Raw genomic sequence first — 20,022 nt, 5'->3', positions numbered from 1 at the left:
GAGTTCTATGTAAAAACCTCTAAGTAGATAAATGAAAGATGTCCTCAAGCACTAATGATAATAGAATGGTAAATGTAGCTATTATGATGCACATAAAAAACATGAAAATAATTTCATGGTGCAATTAAGTGGCTAAAATCTTTCTTCCCAATCTAATACTTTAAACAGCTACATGAGAAAAGAAGCTTTGGAAACCTAACCAACATAGCAAATTTTGGTTACGTTTAGCTAATGGGAAATTAAATATATTTTGGTCAGGGATTCATCAGCAGAAAAGAGAGATTTTTCACCTCTGGATAGCTCAGACCACGCCTGAGTTTAGAGCTGAAAATTGTTGCCCTTTCTATGTAGCTGTGTAATACTTTCTCTAATTCCCTGTGTAGTAAAGACAAGCTTTATCTGCTGGTTGCAGTGCTAGAGGTTCAGGTTTCCTGTTGATTTGATTGTACAGCTATCGGACTTGCAAATTTGAACTTAAAGGTAAAAATAGAAATCACTCTTAAATATTACTCTCCCAGGAAGCATCTTGATTTTTCAGTGGTACTTGCAGAGGCTGGTGCTATCCCTGATTTATGTCTTAAAAAGTGACACTAGAGCTGTTTGAGGCTAAAAGAAGACTGGGAGCCAATCAGGCCTAGCACGGCCAAGTGCTAAAATGGTGCATGGTCATGGTGGATACCCAATACCCAGTTCAGGTGTTAACAACAGAATATCACCTTTATTCAGTTACTCACATGCCTCTGTGCTGGATCTGGAGAGTTTTCTGGGCTCTTGGGTCTTCTCTGCCTCCTGGACTGCCCCCCCCCGGGTGCCGGCAGGGGGGGGAGCTGTGGTGGGGAGCTGAGCTGGATCTTTCTGAGTCCCAGAGGATTTTCGGAAGCCTTGTTGTCCCATCTGGGGTGCCAAAGCACTGATGCCTTAAGAAGCCTCCTAGAAACAGAGACTAGAGAGGAGTAAGGGAATAAAAGTAGGTATTTATTTGAAAGGCCTTCAAAGGTACACCCTGAGGAGCCTGAAGCTATTCTCAAAATGGACCCCAAGATGGACAACAGGTCACGAGTTCTTCACTCTTTTATAGGTCTGGTTCATTTGCATATCAGGGTTAATTCTCCAATTAAAGCTTCAGTTTTCCCCTCAACTTACTCCCCCCTTTGAGGCTCTTTGGTTTATACTTTTGGCCTAGGACAGTCTTGGTGTCCTTGGAAAGCAGGGCAGGAGAGGCTTTGTTATGTCTACCTAGCATGAGAGAGCAGAAGTTAACAGACTACAAGAAACTTCAAAGTTACACACCAAGCAGTACAGGATTTGAAAAATATAAAGGTTGAAACCTAAGGTGTCATTGGAGAAGATGAGAAACAGCAAATTAATGTAATTGCAAGAAATACTCACATTGGTGTGCATGATATGAGCACAATATTCTGATGACACCTAGAAATGGAATCAGTACAAAAATTGCAGCTTTTCTATGTCTGTGGAGATCTAGAAGAACAAATTGAACTATCACCTATTGGAAGTAACAGAATATTAGCAGTGGCCCTATTTTGGGATAGGGACAAACAACTGGGTTAGCTTTCATGTTCCTTTGAAGCTGTGTTTTTCTAGGACACAAGGACATTTCTACAGCTGTGCTTTCTTAATTCCTAATAATCACATAACAGTTAAAAAAGGTGTTCAGTATATCTGATAACAACTGTTCTGTGTCCAAGTAACTTTATGGAGACAGTCTATATCATAAGATAGGAATAACAAAGATGAAACATAGTTAACCTAAAACCAGCCAAGGAAGGGCAATTAACACCTCTGTTACCAGTAGCACCAGTGTCCCAAGGGGCTTTCTTTTTTTATTTACAGGGTACATCTTGTCTGCACCAGCAGTGCCACGTGAAATGGAGTTCTAGCTGAGAGACATTTCATTTAGAGCAAATATTGAAACTTTACAGATGCTTGCCTGCAGCTGTACAGCAAAGACAAACAGCCTCCAGACAAGCCAGCCCCTCAGAGCTTTTCACTTGCTTGGTTTTAGCAAGGTAATATGAACATCTATGCAGATGGGAAGCCAGAGCTTGGATGAGATATTAATAGATCCCACTGGGAATCAGGGTCCTGATGCTGCCAGAAGCAAAGCCCCTTCAACTCTTGGTGCGGAGGGGGAGATGTGAAGGTGCATAAGGCTCTGCTGAACCATGACACAGGGAACAAGATCTGTCAGAGCCCCACCTTGGCAGCGTCACGAGCTAGAAGGAGGAAAGAGGGCTGTGCAAATACCTATGGAAATAACGTGTGGGAGGAAAAGAGGAGGGGAAGCCTGCTCTGTCTCTAAAAGCCCAAGATACATTTTACAGATGAAATTTTGCTTCTGCAGAGAGCATTTGTATCCCAGAAGAGGAAGTGACCCAGTAATGTGCACTTACAGCCCAGAAACCCAAACCCTACCCTGGGCTGCATCCACAGCAGCGTGGGCAGTGAGGGAGGTGATTCGGCCTCTCTGCTCTTGAGAGATACCACCTGCAGAGCTGCCTCCAGCTCTGGTGTCACCAGCATGGGATAGAGGGGGACCTGCATGGAGGTGATCAAAGGGCTGGAGCACTTCTGTGAAGCCAGGCTGAGAGAGTTGGAGTTGTTCAGCCTGGAGAAGAGAAGGCTCCAGGGAGACCTTGGAGCAGCTTCCAGTGCCTAAAGAGGGCTACAAGAGAACTGGAGAGGGACTGTTCACAAGATCATGTGTTCATTATAGGAGAAGGAGGAATGGCTTTAAGTAGAAAAAGGGCATGGTTAGATCAGATATTAGCAAAAAATTCTTTACTGTGAGGGTGGTGAGGCCCTGGCACAGAGAAGCTGAGGATGTCACATCCCTGGAAGTGTCCAAGGCCAGGTTGAAGCTCTGTGCAGCCTGGGATAGTGGAAAGTGTCCCTGCCCGTGTCAGGAGCCTGTGGCCCTTGCCTCTGCACCTCCTCACTTCTGTGAGGATGTGCTCCAGTCCCAAACAGCTGCCAAAGCACTTGTCAAAAGATAATAACCCAACTGCAGCTTCTACCTGCCTTTGTCCTTATCAACAGTGCCATTCTCAAAGCCACCTCAGCCTCTCTAAGGAGAGGGGATGCTCCAGGAACCTCCCTCCTCTCTGCTGACGGCCCCCAGTGTGGGCTGATGAGGTTTTAACCTCTAATCTGGTGTGGGAGTTTGATAGACAGGCTCCAGCTCTGACACAGGAGGCTAAAAGCCTTTGAGGAATATGACTATCTGCTTATTAAGCCTGTCCTATTCCAGCCAAGGAGTACTCAAACTAATCTCTGGTAATAGCTACAGAAAGGGTCACTGCTTGAAAGAAACAACGTGATCCAGTGTTCCCTTGTGTTCTACTTTTCCAGCTTCTTTTTTTTCCCTTTGAACTGCAAGACTGTGGGCAATAGGGATAATATTTCTTCATGTATGTGGAAAATACCTTACTAGGAAAACTAATTTATTCAGACAGAAATATCTTCCTTTTCCTAAATGTGCAGAAAATCAAATGCACAGTGGAGCAGCAAAAAAGAGGGTCTTCCTTGGTTACAGTTTATTGCAGTGAAATTCCCTACTGTGCCAGAAGTAATGTCACAGTAATGAGTAATGTCACAGAGGTCCCGGGTAAGTGCAAGTTTTGGGTGAATATCATGCTATATTTATTGTGAAACAGAATCACTGCTCTTAGGAAGGTTGAAAATGAGCTTTCCTACAAAAGAGTGCATTTTTCTCCCTTGCAAATACCATGCATTTTGACATGTTGATAGTTGAAGGGAAAAAAAAAGGACTTGTACATCAGGAATATCTAAATTGATTATACCATTTCTGCTACGGAATATTCTGTATGTCAGTGATCACCTCTGGGTGGTCAGAGTCACAAAATGCCTCAGCTGAGCTGGGAATAATCTACTGGAATGTTTCTTCACTGAAGTTGCAGTCAAACAAAGGTATTTTGGTTTCAGAGCCAGTACAGTAAACCAAAGCAGAATCTGAAGTTCTGTTGGTTTCCTGCAGTGCTTGTAACCCTATAATCTGCATGGGGGGATTTTCACTTCCCTTTATAAATATGCCTGGAAAATCACCATTTTCTGCAGTCCCAGATCCATCATTTCCTCTGTGGCCAGGGATTTTCAGGGCTTATATGATTCCAGTACAGGTCAATGACCCAAGTGCTGAGGCTTATTTCTCTCTTATGGATAATTTAAAAATTGTCTGATACGAAACAAAATCAAATTTTGAAACCATTGAAAATGTTTACTATCCATTCAGCATCTTAAAAACATTGTTTGCTGTTTCCTTGAGGTGCTGGCATTTATTTGATGATTCAGCAACAGCCTCAGTGGTCCAAGCCCACAGACATTGGGGTGAGCTGGTTTTCCAGCTTTCTCTGCGTGTGTTTGTGTGTAAACCTGTGTGTGTGCACACCTGAAAGTATCAGCACCTTTGGCGCTGCATCAGCAGAAACATAATTCATTCTGTCACCTATTTGAGAAGCTGCTGTAAAGGGTGTGTAAAAAACCATTGGATAAATACATTTTGTGCCATAAAACTCTATCACCTGCAAAGGCAGGTGTTGATGCTCCAGGAATACACACACACACACCACAGACAGTGTTGCAGACTGCAGAAACCTGGAGTGTTTGTGTTTCTTGTAGCCCTTCCTTTAACATTTGATTATTTGTTTGGGGCCAGCATGTTGCTGATGCTTATCTATATATTGACAAGATTGGTTCCGTGTAGAGAATTTGCCTGTATCTAACTTTGTTTGCAAAGACTATTTCAAGATGATGCCAGTGGGGGTGGGGACGTGAGAGGAAGAGAGGGAGAGAATATTTTTAATTAGTTTTGTGTAGGCAGGAGGGAGAGGACAGACGTACACTGTAAATGTATCATATTTTTTTACATTTTTCTTGTGATCTCAAGCAGCAAACAGCCCAATCACAGCAGCCCAGCAGCTTTATTTGTGCTGTTTTTGGAAGACTTGGCGCTGCTAAGCACCCTTATTGTTGTTCCTGCTTGACATTCCCTGTCCTTGACATCTCCTTTCCCTGGAATCGATGATGACTGCCATCTTAGCCCTCAGGCTCCTCCACGGCTGCTTTCAACTGAGATAGCCTCATCCCTTATTCCTTGCTGCCCTACTTTTGCCCCTCACCACCCCCTCTTTTAAAGTCTACAGCAACTTGAATTCAGCTCGTTGTGGAGAGAGGTTTTGAAAGGCGAGAGCTTTGCGCACCCGGCTGAATCCCTGGTGGAAATTTCCCCGCTCTGGTGCGCGGTGCTGGCGGGGCGTTGAGGGGGCTGGCTGCAACCAGCCTGTGCCCTTCTGCCTGCTCTGACACAGCATGGCAGCTGGAGACCAGCATGACCATTTGCCTGGATAAAACAGTTAAATATTAGAGCAAACAATTTGTGGTACTGATGCCTTTCCTGACGGATGCGGCCAATCCCGAGGTAATCGCGCCCATGGGGGATGAGGAGCTCTGGTTTCTCCTTGGTGCTTGATTACACCCCAAGGACACGATTATCTCATGCCAGTAGTCATCTTTCTTGTTAGACCTTATTGCTTAATTGCAACAGCATAGCAAAAAGTAGGGGAAAAACGGGGGAAAGGGAAAAAAACAGACATCAGGTGAGATATTGCTGAAATCGTCAAAAGAGACAATGATAGTTTGGGAGCTGCTGGCTACGTATGTTAATTAACCCTTCTCAGTGGAAATCCACAGAGCTGTACTTTCAAGAGAGGTCTCCCCCCGCCTCTCACACACGCAGAGATGTGGTGTACTCTCTCTCGGTATCTCATGCACTGCTCCAGGCTCTTGATGTCAAAGTATACCAGCTGAGAATGTAGGATAAGAACAGCCGTAGGCTCTTCTCTGGCCCTCAAGACATTTCAAATCTATACTTTCCTGATTAGCATAATACCCTGCTTCATCAGGAGCACAAATATTTTTTTTCTCCTGGTCTCCAAATGGGCAACTTTTACAGCAGTACGTGAAAAGCCTTGAAATAAAGAAAACAGAGAAACAGGGAAAATTCACTTGGGAGTGTGGAGCTCTAACCTATATTTACTTTTTCCATTGCAAGAAACATTTAAACAATTCCTTAACATTTATAACTGCACATCTATTTGAAATAATTGAAACAGAAACGTTAAAAGAAATTACATTTGGCTAATCCATTTACAATGGTATAAATTGCTTCTCATAGCCAACTGCCAGACTTGCTGTTTTATTTAATAACTTTAATGCTGAGGTTCCCTGAGGCAAGGAGACAGTTATTCCACCAACTGCAGGAGGTTTTACTGAAGTGTCCCCTGGCTATTGTCCAGGGACTGTGGAGGAGCTCAGCTGACAGGTTCACTTGCGTTCCCTGTCTCTGACAAAAATATGTTTTAATGTAAAGCAATTCTAAGTGAAAGAGAAAAAGGTGTAAATGATGCATCCTAGCAAACCAGGCTGTTTTATTAGTATACGATTGTGGCTGGGTGGCCAATAATTTATCACTATAAAGTATGTTTTTATTTCATTTTGAGAGCCAGCAACTGAGCAATGACCTTACTCTGCAGCAAAATCACAAATACATCTCAAATTTAAAGGATTCTCAGGCAGAAATTGTATCCAGTAGGAAAACTCCCAAGCACACTCACTTGATACTCATTGCTTTACAAACTACCACTGTTTCTGTAGCTCTAATTCTCATATTCAGTAGTGCCATGGGAGATAATTCTTCCTCCCCTCTCTCCATGATGAGCTGCTGCATTAGTCTGCCTTTCTTTCCAGGCTGTGAGTAAATATGATTTTCCTGGCTCAGATCCCCTTTTTTTCTGTGTGTGTGTGTTGGTTTAAGTGGAGTCCCTCAGTGCAGGGGAGATCAGGATACAGCCCGTTTTCCCTGGTGTGAGTTCTAAAGTACTCTCGGTCTCTTTTGCTCCTCCCATGAAGGACAGAGTCAGGCTCAGGCCCACGTCAGTTGCTGCAGCTTGAGATATGATAGAGGGCCCTCAGGTTTCTCCAAAATCTGAAAAATTGCTGACTAACAAAAATGAATCCAGTTTTCAATAGACTCTGCACATTCAAATGCTGCCAAACTTCATTTCTGAATTTAGAAGAACTTGCACCTTCTTATAATGTGGAAGACTGCAGAACAACCTGTGAAATTATTTTTCGAAAGTCTTATAAAGAGAATACAAAGAAATTAGTAAAATGTACTAAAATATGTGGAATCCATGTTTTTGATTAAAAATGCTTAAACACTGTCAAAATAGCAGAGACATTCCCAGCCAAGTTTGTGTTTTCAAATTGTATTGATCAGAATTGCTAACCATCTATGACTTATATAGGATCATGGCTGCTTCCTTTCATCATTCCTTTCAAAGAAATACATTTTTATTTTTAGGAAACTTGCCCTGAGGCAAAGACTAGAAACTGTTCTCAAGCAGATAGTATAATTAAGGATTGATCTGCACAGTGGGGAGAAGTTGGATGAATCAGACACTGACATTTCCTTCTTTCCACTCTTTCTTATGACTGAGAGCCTGGATTCCTTCCCAACAAAATAAGACACTTAACTATGTAGAAGATGTGGAGTTAGGAGTTTAGATATTCTTGATTGTCAAAGCCACACAGGTATTTCCAGCTGGAGTTTTATTCTCTACATTGTCATTTGCTTTAGCAGAAGCCTCAGGGAAATATTCTCCTGACACCTCAAGCAGGTGCCTGAAGTTGGAAGTGGGATGAAAGCAGGCTGAATATTTTGGTTTGGTTTAGCAGAGGATACCTGTTCTCAATTACCTGGTGTGGAAACAGTGATACATATTCACACAGCAAACCTGTGGTCACACAGGGAGGTCTTTGGCTTGTCTTCAATGCTTTGCCTCCTTTAAACATATTTTTGGATTAAGAATTGCTCAGCAGCATGTCATGATTGGGATCCCCACTGAAGGCATGAAACCTTTTATTTAAATGTCCCAAGTTTAATGCCAGCTCTAAACAAATTTAGTGGAAAAATATGTGAGTCGTGCTGCCAACATTTTTCCACAGCAAAGTCTGGGCTCTGAGGTCATTGTATTTCTGCACATAGGGATATAGGAGATGGATATCTTGTGCCTTGTTCCTTCATGCTACAGGAGAAGACAGGAGCTGAGCAATTTAATCTGTTTTGCCATGCCTGATATTTGTTTTGTTGAAAAGTTATTTCCATAATAAATCAATTAAAGTATATATTTAATGAGCCACCAGGCATTGGGAAAAATTATAAAAAATCATTTGAAATAGTACCTGGTTGAGAAGGCTTAAAACTACACCCCAAAGAAGCAGAAATAATTTGGGTTATGTGCTGCCTATCAAGCTCTTTGTGAGCAATATGAAACTATCTATCAATTATACATAATCATGCTGTCACATACAACAGTGAAATGCAAAAGGCCATAAAATAATGGCACAGAATATCATCAATAACACTTGTGTGCCTTGTCTGACCCAAGAGCGAGATGATCAACAGAGAGATTCAGGTCATTATCTACAAATGCTTATGAAATTCATTTTGGTTACAATGAAGAGGAAACAGGAAGATAAGTCTCAAAATAAATTGGAATGTAATCCAAAAATTCTGCAGATTGACCTGACTCAAGACAGCAAACATCTCGTGCTCAGTGAAGCCTCAAAAAACATCTATCAGCTTGATACAGCTGGTGATATTTTTTACTAATATATCTAATTATTGAATGTTATAAAATATTTTGGTCTTTTCATCAGTGCAACTAAATAAGCATTTCCCTCTAATACTTTTTTTTTTTATGCTGTGAGAACAGGTTCTATCATAATATACTAAATCTTCCAAGAGAGAAGATTCATGAAGAACAGCCTTTCCCCTGGATGAAAGGACATTATCTCTAATGGGCTCTTCACAGGAAATTGAAGGAGGAACTGAGTTTATAACTCTGCAGATCAAAGAAATCAAAGTATCCTGAACCCCTTTTGTGAACAGAAGGACAGAGTTTTGGTATTGCTTGCCTGACTCGAGGGAACTCTATGAAGCTTTATGAAATCTCTTTAGCAATACTTTTTGGCACCCCTAATTTGGAGTTTAAGTTCTGAGCTTTCTGGCTTTAAAACGGGCCAAACTTTTAATCTATCAAAGCAGAGAATTTACTTAAAAGACTATGATTATGATTTGGAAAATGAAAATCATGGTCAGCTGATTCATCATTATTGGGGTAATAGTTCTCTTCAGTGCCTGGCCAAGTCATCACTTGTATCTTGATTGCAGTTTCCCTCTGGTGCTGCCTCTCTGGCAATGCAAAGTTTTTTGCACTTTCCAGCTACAGTCGTGGCTGCCACAATTCCCAGGCTGCCAGCTAGACATTCCTCCAGAATATATTTATTTAGTGCCCTGGCAGTTTTTCCACCTTTTTCCCTGCCTTACTTCACGTGTTCAGTTTGTTCATTTGTTTGGTTTGACCAAAGCTACCCTGGCCCAAAAGAAAATCCCCTTTTATGTAACTTTTGTTTCATACTCTGGCACAACCCACAACATAATTCTTGTGCCACCTCTAAATGTCCAAGCTCCTTCTGACTCCACAGATAACATAATATTTTCCAAAATGAGCATGGATACAGTGAGATTTAGACCTACAAGGTAGATGCAACCCTCCCAAGAAATCACCTGTGTCCCGCTGCAAGCAAAATTTCTCCTTTCATCTGTTGGAATGTTGATTCATTTAACTTGTGAACCAAGAGGAAAAATTAGTTGTGTGAAAATGATCCAAATAGAAGACAAGCCTCAGCTCTGTTCAGGAAGGAGGTGGTGGTGGAAAAGTTGCATCAGAAAGGTAAAGCAACAGACCCCAAAAATGGCACCTGGTGCGTCACTGCCTCTAACACTCACTTGTGAAGCTGTCAGCTCTTGAGAAAACAGACTGAGGTGGACTTGAAGAACCCAGAAGTCCACATTTTTATGTCTTTTTGGCTATATTGCAGAAGAAGTATTCAGCAACTTTTTTTTCTCCTGAAGACAAATAGTTCTTATATGCTAATTTTAGTAATTTTGTTGTTTTACACCTCTTTTGTGTTAGTCAATATTGTCCTGACCTTCTGAACACTGTGAAGGAATTTTGTGACTGTGTCTGTATGACTGCTTCAAATGCAGGGCTGTATTTCCTTTTTAAATCTTGTGGGAGAAGGAGACCAGAGGAAACCTGATCCTTTAGAAATGGAGGTGTTCTGACCCATTAAACCAGCAAAGAGGAAATCTGAGGCTAGGGCAGAATGAAAACCTGGTCACAAATTTTGGGAATGAATTCTTTAATGGGGAGTTTTCCTGAAATTCTTTGATAAAAAGGAATTACAAGTGAAATGACTTAGAGCTGTTTCTCAGTCAAGAAGAGTCATCGAGAAGTTACAATAAGAGCAGAGAGGGTTTACATGGAACTAATGGGAAGGTCTGTGCCACAACAGCCTCTAAATCACTTTATTTTCCTCATAAGTGAATATTCCTCATCAGTGAATATTCTGCTGTGGAAGAGGCACATTATTCAGTGGGGTTTGGATGTCAGTAAAGTCAGTTTTTTAAGTAAAAGCTTGAGAATCTAGGAAATCAAACTAACCTAGAAGTGGGAGCAAGCTCAGATTTACTGGTGGTGAAAGGTGTTCTAATGGATTGGTTTTCTTGTTCATTGAAAGCCAAAACTTTTTCAGAAATCATTACAATAAATCACATTTCTGGAGTAAAAATTAAGAAGGTTCCTTTGCTAGCACCATGAACAAAGCCCATCTTATTGATTTTTCCAGAACTCAGGATGGAAGCAACTTTAATTTTAAATATTGCTTCTCTTTCTAATGTCTTATTTTTATTACATGTGGACCAACCTCATACAAAACATTTTCTAAACTTGTTCTGCAGGACAACTTCTATATTTTTTTTCTTTTTCTATTTCTTTTTGGAATGGGGAGAAAAAAAGCCAAAGTTACAGTATTCTCGGTGTCAAAAGCGTTCATTCTCTTAATAAAGTTATTTCAATTCCCTTCCAGGTAGCCCATGATGAGAGGAGAGGAAAATCCAATTTATTCTGCCTGAACTTTCCCTAAAAACTCCTTAGAACAAACAAAGGTGGTGTGGGAGTGAAACTCAAGCCAAGGACTATTTTGGAGCTGCTCTATCACCAGGGGACAGAGCACAGGGATGCAGGGGAATTTCTGAAGACACTCTTTCTTTGCAAGTCTCTTTGGAGCATCTGGAGGTTGAAGTTTCTCACCCAATCCACAGGGAAGAAACTATTGGAGAAGATGCTCTGAATCCCAGCATGCTTAGGAGGAAGCACAAATTTACTCTACACTTCATAAATTAATTCCTTTGTCTTTTAAAGGAGGCAAATTTTAAATCTGCACCCAGTCACAATCTTTAGAAGAAATTATCACCTTAGTGGATGTGTTCTGACATGGTTAACAACCCCAATGAAGGCAGACCCAAGGTCACTGACTCACTGTGTATTGTTGCACACAAGATATCAATGATAAAAACTCTGCTCGTGGAGGAGTTTGCAATTCCTCATCATGCTGGACCCAGCAACATCAGTTTCCTGGGGAAAAAAAGAAGAAAAAAAGAAGGAATCTTTTGGGCTAGGTGAGCAATCCTGCTTGAATTTTGATAATGCAAGTGCATTTTGATTGATTACTATGTGGACATCAACCAGGGGAATAATTCACTTCCTTTGGTGTGAATGCCATGGAACCAAGGAGCAGCCAAATCTCAGAGAAGGACGGAGATGAAAAAAAACCATGGACAAATATTCTCTCAGTCCTCCTATGACTTTGGATGGTATGAGGTGACTGAGAGATCACCCATAAAAATGGCAAGAGTGATGAGGAAAATGCAAAAAAGTGTGTGTCCAGCTGATAAAATTTGATAGTTTTTGGCTACCAAACAGTCATCGAGGGTTGTTTTTTGGTTTTTTTGGAGGACTTGTAACAATTCTTGAAGGCTCTCCCCCTCTCAGCTCTGTAGTCAGAAGCAGAATTTTTTCTTCTTGCATCTTTGTTATTGCTAAAAAACGGTGCTGTAAGAAATCAGGATTGGTCTAAGTTTGGGTGTGTTTGCTATTGTTTTGTTTTGTTTGCTTGGTGTTTTTTAATTTTTTTTTTTTAATTGGTGTGATTTGTGTGCAGCTTTTGGAATGAACATTTTCTTAAAATGTGTATTTCCCAGAGACATTTGAAAATTTTTGATATTTAAAAAAATCAAATAAAATGTTGCTGGCTTAAAAACTGTATTTTCAAGGTTAACTCTTCTTGCCTTCCCTGAACTGAAGACCTCTTGCTGGTTTTCACAGTGTTTCCTCAGCTGCTTGAACAGCTGAGTTTGAAGGTGGTGATGTTATCACCTGTAAGGAGAAAGATCAAACCCTCTTCTATTAGATAAAGGCAGAAAAATGTAAAATACACTGATTTTTCAAACCTTGATATGAAATGCATTTGCTCTAATAGAAAGCCAGAGAAACTCAGTGCAGATTGCAGGATGTGGTTTTCAGTCACTCTCAGCTTTGGCCAAACTTTGCTGCCCTTGAAGGAAATGTGATTTTCCCCTGTATCCTCACTGAGTGCAGGGTTTAATCCTCTATTAGCAACCCTGAGTTATCAACTAGATTTCTGTTTCCATGGTCCCAAAAGGAACTCAGGAAAAGTGGTACTTGTCATATATTGATTTTCTTGGCCAGAACAGGGTTTGCTTATGGCTCTCTGCAGGATGCTGGTGAAAAAACGTGGGGTAGCTCGTGCTGCCCATATTAATATCTGGCTGGAGAGCTTCTGTCTCCTGAGATGTGAGGCTGCAACGTTCCAAAAGCACTAGAAACACATTAATGCACAGTTTTGAGGCGACTCATGCAGCTTCTTCATTTCCCTGGCATCTCAAGGGTTCTTGTTTGCTGGAGCTTCGCGACCGACCTTCGGGGATCTCAGGAGAGCTTCCTTCCTCGGATGTTGTTTTGACAGAACGTGACCCTGAGCAGCTTTTTGAGAGTGTTTCAGGATTAACAAAACAACCAAGATGGGAAATTCAATGGTTTGGGTGTTGCTAAATTAGAGTTGTCTTGGCAATGACAAATAAGTTAATTGGAACATAAAGCGTTTTACTCAAGGAAGAATTTTTGTGGTTCAAAGTGAAAAAATGATGACAAAATCCCATGATAATATATTGAAAGTAAACTGACCTGCTTGCAATGTATGTTGTTAGTCCTATATAAGATTACTTTTTAGAACCTGCACAAATATTACTGAGAATTTAAATCCTTAAGGACGGTCATTCCACACAACGTAGCTCAGGGTTTGCTACCACTGTGAAATTTGATTTAAGGGAATTAATAACATAAATGAATGCTCTTAAATCACAAGTACAGCATTCAGGGTCCTGGGACAGAAACAAATTATCCTTAAACAGGCACATGGTGTCTCAAGATAGAGATGAGATCTGTTTCTCTATTGGCTTACCAACACATTTACACATTGTTGGTGTTTTTCACACTGTGCCTCAGCCAGATAAAAAGATGTCTATTTTTCAGGAAAAAAAACCAACAAAAAACCAAATCAGACATCAACAATTTATTTTAATTCTATCAATGATTTTTCACAATTGTATAGTTGTGAATTTATTGAGAAAATGCACTATTTTACTCTCAAATATATTTTTTTAACTTTTCCATCATTTAGTTATGTTGTTTTGATTATTTGAGTGTTGTTTGGTAAATCACTGGACTTCACTAAGTACAGTGAAAATAATAAATGTACTGTTATTTCAGAAGTCACACCTGGATACAAATTAATTATTTGAATGTTAAAAACATACTTATCAACAAAACTAGAAAAATATTTAAGAACTCAATGGTAGCTTGGTGAGCTTTCATACAAATTCTTTGTATTATATATTTTTTTTTTTGGGTGGGGAGGTTGCACTGCCATGTGAATGCTCAGCCTATTACTCAGAGTTTTTCACACATAACCTTTTCATCTCTTGGGTCTGAGCTCCGCTGAATTACTGGAGGTTTATGCCAGAGTGATTCCATTTAGTTACTTCCTCACAGAGTCCTCTGGATTTACAAAAGTTTACAGTAAAATCAGTTGGCTGCCTGGGGAATTCTGGTGGAAATGCATCTTGCCATGGTGAAAAGTGCAGGATGTTTGACCCTGTGACGATTTGGGGATTTTGTTGCTGCTGAATTTCAAAACATGTTTCAACATTTGCTTGGTTTTTTAAATGTAGAAAAATCTCTTGTAAAAAGTCTGATAATAAAATTAATTAACCTAATATTTGTTCTGAGCTTTTTTTTATCTCTCTCCTCCTTCGTCACGTTTAATTGCTGTCATGGAATGCACTTCTGGCTGGTCTTTATTTCCTTTCTTCCTGGTATTTGCAATTATTTGTACATGTGTGTGTTTGTGTGAGTGTTGGCATTCAAGGTACCAAGAATGGATTTACGTATCAGGCAACAGAGGAGAGACTTGATAAAATCACTATTTCCATCCCTATTGCTAAATATTCTTGGTGTATTCAGAATAACTATACAATGGCTTTTCTTGATGTTTTTCCTTGAAGACTCAATGGACTTTTTCCTTTCAGGAAAACACAGCTCTGCTTTATTTTGTAAAAATGCACATTTTCCCTGACCTTGGCTAAGTACTTTCTTTTACATGTACTCACTGAAATCACGTCCTTTTGATGAAAATGTTTTTCAGTATTCTCCTTTAAATTTTATAGTAGTCTTCCATAAAATTAAAAAAAAAAATAAACTCCAGATAAAATGCTAAACATTGCAAAGCAGCTGCAGAACAGAACATTCCACTCAGCAATATTGTTTTTTACTGAAGTACACGTATTTTTTCCTTGCCATCACTTTACAGAATTCTAATACAAACAGACTCTTGAACTCCAGTGGGAGTCAAAATAAGATAAACTTCAGTTTTTCTCATCCCCATACCTTGAAAACTGAGATTTTTAGATGATATCAAAATAGAAGTGTGAATTATCATGTAACTGTGAGATAATCTTCAAATTCTCTTGGAGTTTTGGTTTGCAAATCTCTTCATGTTTTGTGCGTTGTTTTTGTTTTCTTAGATTTGTAGTGAAAAACTCTCTGCCTGGTTTCAGACAGTGTAATTAAAGAATCAGTATTTTAGTTCATGAAAGTCTATTTTTAAAAATACAGATAAAGTGAGGCTATAAAATGATGCTATTTTAGAAGGAAGCATAAACAACTAAACAGGTTTCTAGATCAATTAACCTTCCCATAAAAAAAGATAATAAAACTTTTGGAAGCTTCTATTTTACAGTACAAATAGTTACTGTTTCTTGAGAATTTGTTAATTAAGCAAGATAAAATTGTAAATCTTTTCTTCAGAACACACAGCTAAATCATCATTTTAAGAGCTGGGAGGCACTCCCAGTTTTAATCCCAAATCTGAACAGGACTGAGGACTGGGGCAAGACTTTTTGATTTGGGATTACTTCTGCTGTTTCTTCTGCTGCAATGATATGACTTTTGTCTGTGTGCTGTTGCAGGTTATGGTTTTTGAGATACACACAGTAAGTAAAGTGATGCCAATTTACAGTGCTCAGGTACAATCTTTCCAAGCTGCTTTCCATGAAGCCCTTCCCATCTGCCACTCACTGACACTCGTGGCTGCCCAAAAAGAAAATATCCAACCTTCCTCACCTTCACTGTGAGGGATGCAGCACAGGTTGAACCATTTATCTATTATTTCCTCTTCATCAAGTGGAACATTTGTGTGATTTTCAGTCTCCATAGGAGACTCAGATGTGGTTTCAGTGCTTCCATTGGACCACCTAAAAGGAGTGATGGCCCAAGTGCAGCCAGTGATTATGTGGTGTCATTGTCTAACACCACTGTCACTCTTGGAAATGGGGTTTGGTAATTCACAGATCAATGAGTGCTACAACCCCTCCTTTGTGCCTGAACACAGAACCTGTGTGGGAGCCCAGCCACACATTCTGCTGGAGCTTTTAGTTAACTTTCAGTATGATGATAACTTTCAGATCATTCACAATGATGGCCCTCATTCTTTCTTTGAAATACTGGGCTTGTTTGGGGTCCTTGGAGGAATATAAATCTTCCCATGGCAGACACATTTTGGCTTCTATGCACAGGCTCCTCAGATGCACAGCAGTCTCAGGAGGGAGATGATAAAAAGCACCATGTTTGTCAATACCTGCTTTGATAGGGAGGATCAACCTTAATCTGACACCTAAATCCTGCCTTGCACCTCTTATCTGATGGAGAATGGAGAGCTCACTCTACTGGGTCTGGGTGAAGGTGGCTGCAAGATTAACTCCAAATATCAGTGAGGGTGTATCTGGAATGTCTCCTCTGACAGAGAAATGTGACCGATTTTGCAGCTAAGGGTGAGTCTAAATAGGAACTGTCATGTCTATGGGGAATCTTTTGGGATTTGAAAGGCAGTTTATCTCAGAGCAAGCTTTTTGTCTGTTTGACTGATCCGAGTGTGTGGAAAAACTTTACCTTGAGGGTGACAGAGCAGTGGAACAGTTTAACCAGAGAGATTGTGGAGTCTCCTGCCTGTGCAGTCAGCTCCAGGTAAACCTGGCTTAGCAGGGGAGTTGGACTGGGTGATGTTCAGATGTTCCTTACAACCTCAGCCCTTCTGTGATTCTGGGATTGTTTCTGTGCTTCTGTGACTCTGCAATTCTCTGACTCTGCAAACCTGTGATTCTGTATTCTATGTATTGTCCTGTCAGAGGAAGTACGGGGCTGTCACAGACTTCATTTTGAGGCCCTGCTTCACCAGCTGAAGCTGGAAATGCTGCTGCTTTTGGTTTTGGAGTTCTCTCTATTGGATCTTGAACCTGATATGGGTGGTGGTCATTGGATAGGCCACACAGTCCACTTATTATTATATACTTCTGTGTAAGGTTGTCACTTGTGGCTACAAAAGACTACAAAGCAACAAAGCACCTTTGATTTTGTTTTTTACTGTCCACACAAACCACTTGAGCTTTAATCAATTTTTTTTAATGACCTGTAGAAACCCACTGCTGCTGTAATCCTGCTGAAGTCAAGCCAGGGTCTGGTTGTCCTAGACTGAAGCAGCAAAAGCTGTGCCATAGAGTGGCAACTCTAGCTCCTATTCCTGCCTGTGAACATATGAAATATGATGGCCCAGATCCTTTAAATCTTTGTGCACCTGTGTAACCGTACTCACCTGAGATAAGCAATAGATAAACAAAAGAACCTAAGCAGCAAGGGAGAAAATACAGAGTTAAAATGACCAAGTACTTCAGCAGTCATTGATGTGTCAATTTTAATGTGAAGAAAAGAAAAGAACAACTTTCCTTTGTCTGTTTGCTGGAGTGTTTTTGGCTTTAACCTTTTCAGCTTTGCCTTGTGGCACAGCACAAAATAAACGTCAAGTCCAAATATCCAGGCATTCTCTGTTTTGGACAGTTGTGGATGGCTGCTTTTTTCCTGAGTGATTACCAATAAAAATTCCTGTCACAAATACTGACTTGAATTTTCTGGAAAGTAATTAATTGCACAATCAATCCTCTAACAGTTGCAGCTGCAAGACACAACTTAGCTTTTTCTCACTAATAACAGGGCTGTACTTAACCGTTCTGAACGCCACCACCATTCTGCACGTCTGAGAATAACGTTTTCCATTCCCCCCACAAATTAATCCTGGCATTTTCTGTGAGCATCTTATTGTGTTATGAGGAAATTTAGAGAAATGGTGTGGGAAGGCACATTGTGGAAGAGGGGAAGCATTGCCATTCTTCTTTCCAAGGCAGTCTGCAGTTATTTTGCTGTTGTTCTGCAGGTTGTCAGGGAAAGAACGGCTTTCAGCTTTCAGCTTTGATCCTGGTGTGCTCCACTACTGCCTAGAGGTGATGATGTGATGGCAGGGAGGGAAAGAGATGTTTATCTGTGAATTAGCAGACAAATATGTAATTGTGCCAATTACTAAAAAAAAAAATAAAGATAAAAAATGCTCCTTTTTGGTGACCACCAGGACTATATTCTTAATATATTCACAGCCTCTATTATATGAACATCACCTCAGTATTACCAACAATAGTTCTATGTAATACTTGCCTCTTCCACAACCCTTCGTGTTCAGCTCTCCTAAAATACTTCAGAAAATCAAATGGAAGTTCTCAATTTCTTGAGGAACATATGAGCTGTATATTGGTCTTGAGAGAAAAATGTTGTTGCACATCTTTTCTGTATGTGGAAATAGTAAACCCTTTTTTATATATAATACTAAAATTAACTAGGTAAATTTTATTTGAAGCCTCTGGGAGAGTATAAAGACCAGAGATATTATATATTTCTGTTCCCTAAATTCCAACATCTATTCCTGCACAACGTTAAAGAAACCATTGCTAAAAATCAACCCAAAAAAATTAGTTCAGGTCCCTTATTGGCCATTGTTCTGCTTCCATCAGTCACTACCAGCGTGACCACACTTCTTTTCTCTACTTCAACCCTGTCTTCTAATTAAATGCTCCCTTAAGTCTTAAATAAAATAGTTGAGGAGAATTACAAGAGTTAGGAATACATCCTGGAGACAAGCTCGGTATAGCTTGAGACAAAGGTGGGCATTTTTAGGGAAAGGAAAAAAGAAAAAAAAGTCACTGGGAAAAACTCCCACCTCCTTAAATGATCCTCAGTCAACCTGAGCATTACTACTTCTTCACTAAATGCACCCTACAACTAGGAGTTTGCTCTGCTTGCTGTATTGGCCTAATAATGACTTGCAAATAGACAGCAAGGCACAATTCAAACCAACAGTGCAAGGGGAGAGTAATTAGGTGAAATAAAGAAAAATGGAGATAATCTTCTCCCAGTTTATGTCTACAAACACTTCCAGGAGAACAAGCATCTAATACATGTAATATGTGTTCTGATTTCTTTATTCTGAGAGAATAAAACAAAACAAAAAAAATAGGGGGAGAGGGAAACTACTAAAGAAAAAACCAGTGAAGGATAGTTATCAGAGAGAGGATAAGTAACTGATGCAGAGCCTTGCCCGACATCTGTAAGAAACAGGAGCTGTAGGAAATGCAGGTATGACAATGGGCTGGAAGCATGTGCAGGGTACAGAAATAATCACTGCCAGATCCTGCAAAACTCCCCCTTCTTGCAGGCTGCTGAAGGCATCAGAAAATGTAGTGAGAGTCTTTACATGGTCTTTACAAAGGGACAAACAGCCCTTGCTCATGTCCGTAGTTAAATCCAGAAAGGTGAAGTCCGCCTGTTTGATTAAATAGAAATAACTACAATGCCTTGTGAGAGAATGACCAAGCTGCCTTTTAGTGTCTGAAAAACAGTTCTGCAAATTCTGTTTGCTCAAGAGACTCAGACAAGAGGCAGCTGCAGGTGCTGCCACAGTGGTGAGGAGGGACAGGATGAAATTTTGTCACCAGCAAGACTGAGCTGGAGAGGTGAATTAAAAACTGTAATTATGACTAAAGTCTTTTAAATATTGTTCACAGGTGATGGTAAAGGAATAAGTCCTGGAGCACTGTTAGCCAGGCAGTAGTTCTGCTTCCACAGAAGCTACTGGGTAAAAATCTCTTTAATTTTGATGGTACTGAAGTCAGGCATATTAAAAGTCAATCGACTTTTAATTCCTCAACACTCCCAACAGAGCTGTGTGTTCCAGGTAAAGCTGGCAGCAGTGGGGAGCAAGCTGCTGCTACATTTCTCTGTGTGTTGAGATGAGAGAGGACTGAAGGGACTGGAGGATAAGGTATCTGCACTTTCATGACTGCCACGTTTCAATCTTCGGGTTTCAAAATCGGCATCTCCTTCTTTGTGCAGCAAGTCCTTGAGGGAGAGCCACAGGCTTCTGTTCCATGTCTGGTTCTGTCCTGCTCTGCGTTATAAATGGACTCCAAAGCAGATTCTCTCCTTCACACACCGTGCTTTGAATCCTGGGACTTGCCTTCATAAAAGCTGTCTGAGCCTTGCGGTGGAATTTCTCCTCATCTCT

The sequence above is a fragment of the Corvus kubaryi genome, unplaced genomic scaffold (genome assembly GCF_017639235.1).
Source record: "Corvus kubaryi isolate FWS band 111438036 unplaced genomic scaffold, C.kubaryi_AGA036_p1.0 133, whole genome shotgun sequence".
NCBI classification, from domain to species: Eukaryota; Metazoa; Chordata; class Aves; order Passeriformes; family Corvidae; genus Corvus; species Corvus kubaryi.
The sequence above is the reverse complement of the archived record's forward strand: the minus strand, read 5'-3'. Positions refer to the sequence as shown.